At 41.6% G+C, this 7,091-nt stretch overlaps 1 non-coding gene across 1 annotated transcript; it reads right to left on the bottom strand.

Moving 5' to 3' along the window:
* Positions 1-970: 970 nt before the first annotated feature.
* LOC112767918 (small nucleolar RNA R71) lies at positions 971-1,078 on the bottom strand. The gene has a single exon (XR_003185363.1). It is a non-coding gene; the product is annotated as a small nucleolar RNA R71 (small nucleolar RNA).
* Positions 1,079-7,091: the final 6,013 nt, after the last annotated feature.

Here is a 7,091-nt window from a genome sequence, read left to right as displayed (position 1 = left end):
ATTTCAAGTATGTTGCCTTTTCTGTTGAGAAAGGTTTAATGTTTGAATCATATATTTTCTTGTTATCCAAGTCATTAATTTTTAAAATCAAATCTTTTTATATTGTTTTTCAAATCATATCTTTTTAATTTCTTATTTCAAAATCTTTTTCAAAAATCACTTGATTTCTTTTCCACTCTTAGTTTTCGAAAATCAGTTAATCTTTTTCAAAATGTTTTTAAAATCTTTTTAAAAATTTCTTCCCCTCTTCTCACATCCTTCTATTTATGAACTAACACTACTCCTCAATGCACAATTCGAACTCCATTTTTCCTTGATAAGTTCGAATTTTCTACCACTTCCTTCTATTTTTCTTTTCCTCTAACACCTCAAGGAATATCTATACTGTGACATAGAGGATTCCATATTTCCTTGTTCTTTTCTCTTTCATATGAGCAGGAGCAAAGACAAAAGCATTCTTGTTGAGGCTGACCCTGAACCTGAAAGGACCTTGAAGCGAAAGCTAAGAGAAGCTAAAGCACAATTCTCTGTAGAGGACCTAACAGAAATCCTCAAAGAAGAAGACATGGCAGCCGAAAACAACAACAATGCCAACAATGCAAGGAAGGTGCTGGGTGACTTTACTGCACCTACTCCCGACTTCTATGGGAGAAGCATCTCTATCCCTGCCATTGGAGCAAACAACTTTGAGCTCAAGCCTCAATTAGTTTCTCTAATGCAATAGAATTGCAAGTTTCATGGACTTCCATTGGAAGATCCTCATCAGTTTCTAGCTGAGTTCTTGCAAATCTGTGACACTGTCAAAACCAATGGGGTTGACCCTGAGGTCTACAGACTTATGCTATTCCCTTTTGCTGTAAGAGATAGAGCTAGGATATGGTTGGACTCACAACCTAAAGAAAGCCTGAACTCTTTGGAAAAGCTAGTCAATGCCTTCTTGGCAAAGTTCTTTCCACCTCAAAAATTGAGTAAGCTTAGAGTGGAAGTTCAAACCTTTAGACAAAAGGAAGGTGAATCCCTCTATGAAGCTTGGGAAAGATACAAACAATTGATCAGAAAGTGTCCTTCTGACATGCTTTCTGAATGGAGCATCATAGGTATCTTCTATGATGGTCTGTCTGAACTGTCCAAGATGTCATTGGATAGTTCTGCTGGAGGCTCTCTTCATCTGAAGAAGACGCCTGCAGAAGCTCAAGAACTGATTGAAATGGTTGCAAATAACCAATTCATGTACACTTCTGAAAGGAATCCTGTGAACAATGGGATGAATCAGAAGAAAGGAGTTCTTGAGATTGATACTCTGAATGCCATATTGGCTCAGGACAAAATATTGACTCAACAAGTCAATATGATTTCTCAAAGTCTGTCTGGAATGCAAGCTGCACCAGGCAGTACTAAGGACGCTTCATCTGAAGAAGAAGCTTATGATCCTGAGAACCCTTCAATGGAAGAGGTGAATTACATGGGAGAACCCTATGAAAACACCTATAATCCTTCATGGAGAAATCATCCAAATCTCTCATGGAAGGATCAACAGAGACCTCAACAAGGTTTCAACAACAATAATGGTGGAAGAAACAGGTTTAGCAATGGCGAGCCTTTTCCATCATCTTCTCAGCTACAGACAGAGAATTCTAAGCAGAGCCACTCTGACTTAGCAACCATGGTCTCTGATCTAATCAAAACCACTCAAAGCTTCATGACTGAAACAAGGTCCTCCATTAGAAACTTGGAGGCACAAGTGGGCCAGCTGAGCAAGAAAGTTACTGAACTCCCTCCTAGTACTCTTCCAAGCAATACAGAAGAGAATCCAAAAGGAGAGTGCAAGGCCATTAACATGACCTACATGTCCGAATTTGGAGAGGAGGAAGAGGCAGTGAGCACCACTGAGGAAGGCCTCAATGGACGTTCACTGGCCTCCAATGAGTTCCCTAATGAGGAACCATGGGAATCTGAGGCTCACACTGAGACCATAGAGATTCCATTGAATTTACTTCTGCCATTCATGAGCTCTGATGAGTATTCTTCCTCTGAAGAGGATGAAGATGTCACTGAAGAGCAAGTTGCCAAGTACCTTGGAGCAATCATGAAGCTAAATGACAAGTTATTTGGTAATGAGACTTGGGAGGATGAACCCCCTTTGCTCACCAAAGAGCTGGATAACTTGACTAGGCAGAGATTACCTCAAAAGAGACAGGACCCTGGGAAGTTATCAATACATTGTACAGTAGGCACCATGACCTTCAAGAAGGCTCTGTGTGACCTAGGGTCAAGCATAAATCTCATGCCCCTCTCTGTAATGAAGAAGCTAGGGATCTTTGAGGTGCAAGCTGCAAAAATCTCACTAGAGATGGCAGACAATTCAAGAAAACAAGCTTATGGACTTGTAGAGGATGTTCTGGTAAAAGTTGAAGACCATTACATCCCTGTTGATTTCATAGTCCTAGAAACTGGGAAGTGCATGGATGAATCCATCATCCTTGGCAGACCCTTCCTAGCCACAGCAAAGGTTGTGATTGATGTGGATAGAGGAGAATTGATCATTCAAGTGAATGAAGAATTCTTTGTGTTTAAGGCTCAAGGATATCCCTCTGTCACCATGGAGAGGAAGCATGAAGAGCTTCTCTCAAAACAGAGTCAAACAGAGCCCCCACAGTCAAACTCTAAGTTTGGTGTTAGGAGGCCACAATCAAATTCTAAGTTTGGTGTTGAACCCCCACATTCAAACTCTAAGTTTGGTGTTGGGAGGTTCCAACATTGCTCTGAGTATCTGTGAGGCTCCATGAGAGCCCACTGTCAAGCTACTGACATTAAAGAAGCGCTTGTTGGGATGCAACCAAATGTTATATTTATCTATTTTTCCTTTGTTATTTTATATTTTCTGTAGGTTGATGATCATGGGAAGTCACAAAATCAATTGAAAAAGTAAAAATAGAATGAAAAATAGAAAGAAAAACAGCACACCCTGGAGGAAGACCTTGCTGGCGTTTAAACGCCAGTAAGGGCAGCAAATGGGCGTTTAACGCCCAGTCTGGCACCATTCTGGGCGTTTAACGCCAGAAAGGGGCACCAGACTGGCGTTAAACGCCAGGAAGGGGCACCAGCCCGGCGTTTAACGCCAGAATTGGCATAAAGAGCATTTTTGCTCGCCACTTGGTGCAGGGATGAATTTTCCTTGACACCTCAGGATCTGTGGACCCCACAGGATCCCCACCTACCCCACCACTCTTTCTCTTCTTCACCCATTCACCAATCACCTCAATACCTCTTCCCCAAAAACCCCTCACCTATCAAATCCCATTATTCTCTTCACCACTCACATCCATTCTTCATAAAACCCCATCTACCTCACCTTTCAAATTCAAAACACTTTCCCTCCCAAACCCACCCTCACATAGCCGAACCTTACCTCTCTCTCCACTCCTATATAAACCCATCTTCACTCTTTCATTTTCACACAACCTAAACACTACTTCTTCCCCTTAGCTGAACCACAAAGCCTCCTCCATCTCCTTCATTTCTTCTTCTTCTACTCTCTTCTTTCTTCTTTTGCTCGAGGACGAGCAAACCTTTTAAGTTTGGTGTGGTAAAAGCATTGTTTTTTGTTTTTCCATAACCATTTATGGCATCCAAGGCCGGAGAAACCTCTAGAAAGAGGAAAGGGAAGGCAAAAGCTTCCACCTCTGAGTCATGGGAGATGGAGAGATTCATCTCAAGGGTGCATCAAGACCACTTCTATGAAGTTGTGGCCATGAAGAAGGTGATCTCCGAGGTCCCTTTCAAACTAAAAAAGAGTGAATATCCGAAGATCCGACATGAGATCCGAAGAAGAGGTTGGGAAGTTCTTACCAACCCCATTCAACAAGTCGGAATCTTAATGGTTCAAGAGTTCTATGCTAATGCATGGATCACTAAGAACCATGATCAAAGTGTGAACCCAGACCCAAAGAGTTGGCTTACAATGGTTCGGGGGAAATACTTGGATTTTAGTCCAGAAAATGTAAGGTTGGCATTCAACTTGCCCATGATGCAAGGAGATGAACACCCTTACACTAGAAGGGTCAACTTTGATCAAAGGTTTGACCAAGTCCTCATGGACATTTGTGAAGAGGGCGCCCAATGGAAGAGAGATTCAAGAGGAAAGCTGGTTCAACTGAGAAGGCATGACCTCAAGTCCGTGGCTAGAGGATGGTTGGAGTTTATCCAACGCTCAATCATTCTGACTAGCAAACGGTCCGAAGTTACTATAGACCGGGCTATCATGATTTATAGCATCATGATTGGAGAGGAAGTAGAAGTTCATGAGGTTATATCCCAAGAACTTTATAAGGTGGCGGACAAGTCCTCTACCTTGGCAAGGTTAGCCTTTCCTCATCTCATTTGTCACATCTGTTATTCAGTTGGAGTTGACATAGAGGGAGACACCCTCATTGATGAGGACAAGCTGATGAGCGGATAATTTGTACGCTTTTTGGCATTGTTTTTAGTGTGTTTTTAGTATGATCTAGTTAGTTTTTAGTATATTTTTATTAGTTTTTAGTTAAAATTCACTTTTCTGGACTTTACTATGAGTTTGTGTGTTTTTCTGTGATTTTAGGTATTTTCTGGCTGAAATTGAGGGACCTGAGCAAAAATCTGATTCAGAGACTGAAAAGGACTGCAGATGCTGTTGGATTCTGACCTCCCTGCACTCGAAGTGGATTTTCTGGAGCTACAGAAGCCCAATTGGCGCGCTCTCAACGGCGTTGGAAAGTAGACATCCTGGGCTTTCCAGAAATATATGATAGTCCATACTTTGCCCAAGATTTGATGGCCCAAATCGGCGTTCAAAGTCACCCTCAGGAATTCCAGCGTTAAACGCCGGAACTGGCACCAAAATGGGAGTTAAACGCCCAAACTGGCATAAAAGCTGGCGTTTAACTCCAAGAAGAGTCTCTACACGAAAATGCTTCATTGCTCAGCCCAAGCACACACCAAGTGGGCCCAGAAGTGGATTTTTATGTCATTTACTCATCTCTGTAAACCCTAGGCTACTAGTTTTCTATAAGTAGGACCTTTTACTATTGTATTTTCATCTTTGGACATCTAGTTCTTAGATCATATATCGGGGTAGTTATCTTTGTTCTGATGCTATCTTAGATCATTGGGAGGCTGGCCATTCGGCCATGCCTAGACCTTGTTCTTATGTATTTTCAACGGTGGAGTTTCTACACACCATAGATTAAGGTGTGGAGCTCTGCTGTACCTCGAGTATTAATGCAATTACTATTGTTCTTCTATTCAATTCCGCTTGTTCTTGTTCTAAGATATCACTTGTTCTTCAACTTGATGAATGTGATGATCCGTGACACTCGTCATCATTCTCACCTATGAACGTGTGACTGACAACCACCTCCGTTCTACCTTCGATTGGGTGAATATCTCTTGGATTCTTTAACCGGAGTCTTCGTGGTATAGGCTAGAACTGATGGCGGCATTCAAGAGAATCCGGAAGGTCTAACCTTGTCTGTGGTATTCTGAGTAGGATTCAATGATTGAATGACTGTGACGTGCTTCAAACTCCTGAGGGCGGGGCGTTAGTGACAGACGCAAAAGAATCACTAGATTCTATTCCGGCCTGATCGAGAACCGACAGATAGATAGCCGTGCCATGACAGGGTGCGTTGAACATTTCCACTGAGAGGATGGGAGGTAGCCACTGACAACGGTGAAACCCTTGCTTAAGCTTGCCATGGAAAGGAGTAAGAAGGATTGGATGAAGACAGTAGGAAAGCAGAGAGACGGAAGGGAAGGCATCTTCATACGCTTATCTGAAATTCCTACCAATGAATTACATAAGTATCTCTATCTTTATCTTTATGTTTTATGCGTTTATCACCATACCCATTTGAGTTTGCCTGACTAAGATTTACAAGGTGACCATAGCTTGCTTCATACCAACAATCTCTGTGGGATCGACCCTTACTCGCGTAAGGTTTATTACTTGGACGACCCAGTACACTTGCTGGTTAGTTGTGCGAAGTTGTGTTTATGCCATGGTATTGAGCACCAAGTTTTTGGGGCCATTACTAGGGATTATTTGAGTTGTGAAAAGTATTGATCACAATTTCGCATACCAAGTTTTTGGCGCCGTTGCCGGGGATTGTTCGAGTTTTCGGCAAGCTTTTGGTCCGGTAACATCAGTGCCAAATTTCTGATCCGGCAACCGCACCAAGTTTTTGGCGCCGTTGCCGGGGATTGTTGAGTTTGGACAACTGACGGTTCATCTTGTTGCTTAGATTAGGAATTTTTTTCGGAATTCTTGAAGATGAATTCTAGAGTTTCATGATGATTTGTTGAAGTCTGGCTGGCTGAGAGGCCATGTCTAATTTCATTGGACCGAGGTTTCAACTTATCATCACAAGAGCTTGTTGATTTCTATCAATCTTGCTTTTGGAGCAGTAATCTGCTAAGGCTTGGCTGGCCATTGGCCATGTCTAGTGTTTTGGACCGAAGCTTTCTTTGAAAGCTTGGCTGGCTGTGAAGCCATGTCTAATTCCTGGACCAGAGTCTTAGACTAAACATTGCATGATTCCTGGAATTCTCATTAAGAATTTTGATATCTTTTACCACTTAATTTTCGAAAATCACACAAAAAAAAATTACAAAACCATAAAATCCAAAAATTTCTTGTTTGAGTCTAGTGTCTCATTTTAAGTTTGGTGTCAATTGCATGCATTCATTCATGTGTCCTAAGTGATTTTCAAAGTTATTCTTGATGATTTACTTGCTCTGATCTTTGAATTCTCTTGACTTGAGTGTTTATGTGTCTCATATGCATTCTCATTAGTGTCAGTAGTATACAAACTGCTAAGTTTGGTGTCTTGCATGCATTGTTATTTGATTTTAGTTGTACTTTGATTATTTCTTATTATTAAAAATCCAAAAATATTTTTAATTTGTGTCTTTTCAAGTCAATAATACAGAGAATTGAAGAATCAGAACATACAGCAGAGGAATTATACAGAAAAAGCTGGGCGTTCAAAACGCCCAGTGAAGAAGGACAGACTGGCGTTTAAACGCCAGCCAGGGTACCTGGTTGGGCGTTTAAC

Source organism: Arachis hypogaea, chromosome 2, assembly GCF_003086295.3.
Source record: "Arachis hypogaea cultivar Tifrunner chromosome 2, arahy.Tifrunner.gnm2.J5K5, whole genome shotgun sequence".
NCBI lineage: Eukaryota > Viridiplantae > Streptophyta > Magnoliopsida > Fabales > Fabaceae > Arachis > Arachis hypogaea.
The sequence above is the reverse complement of the archived record's forward strand: the minus strand, read 5'-3'. Positions and strand labels throughout refer to the sequence as shown.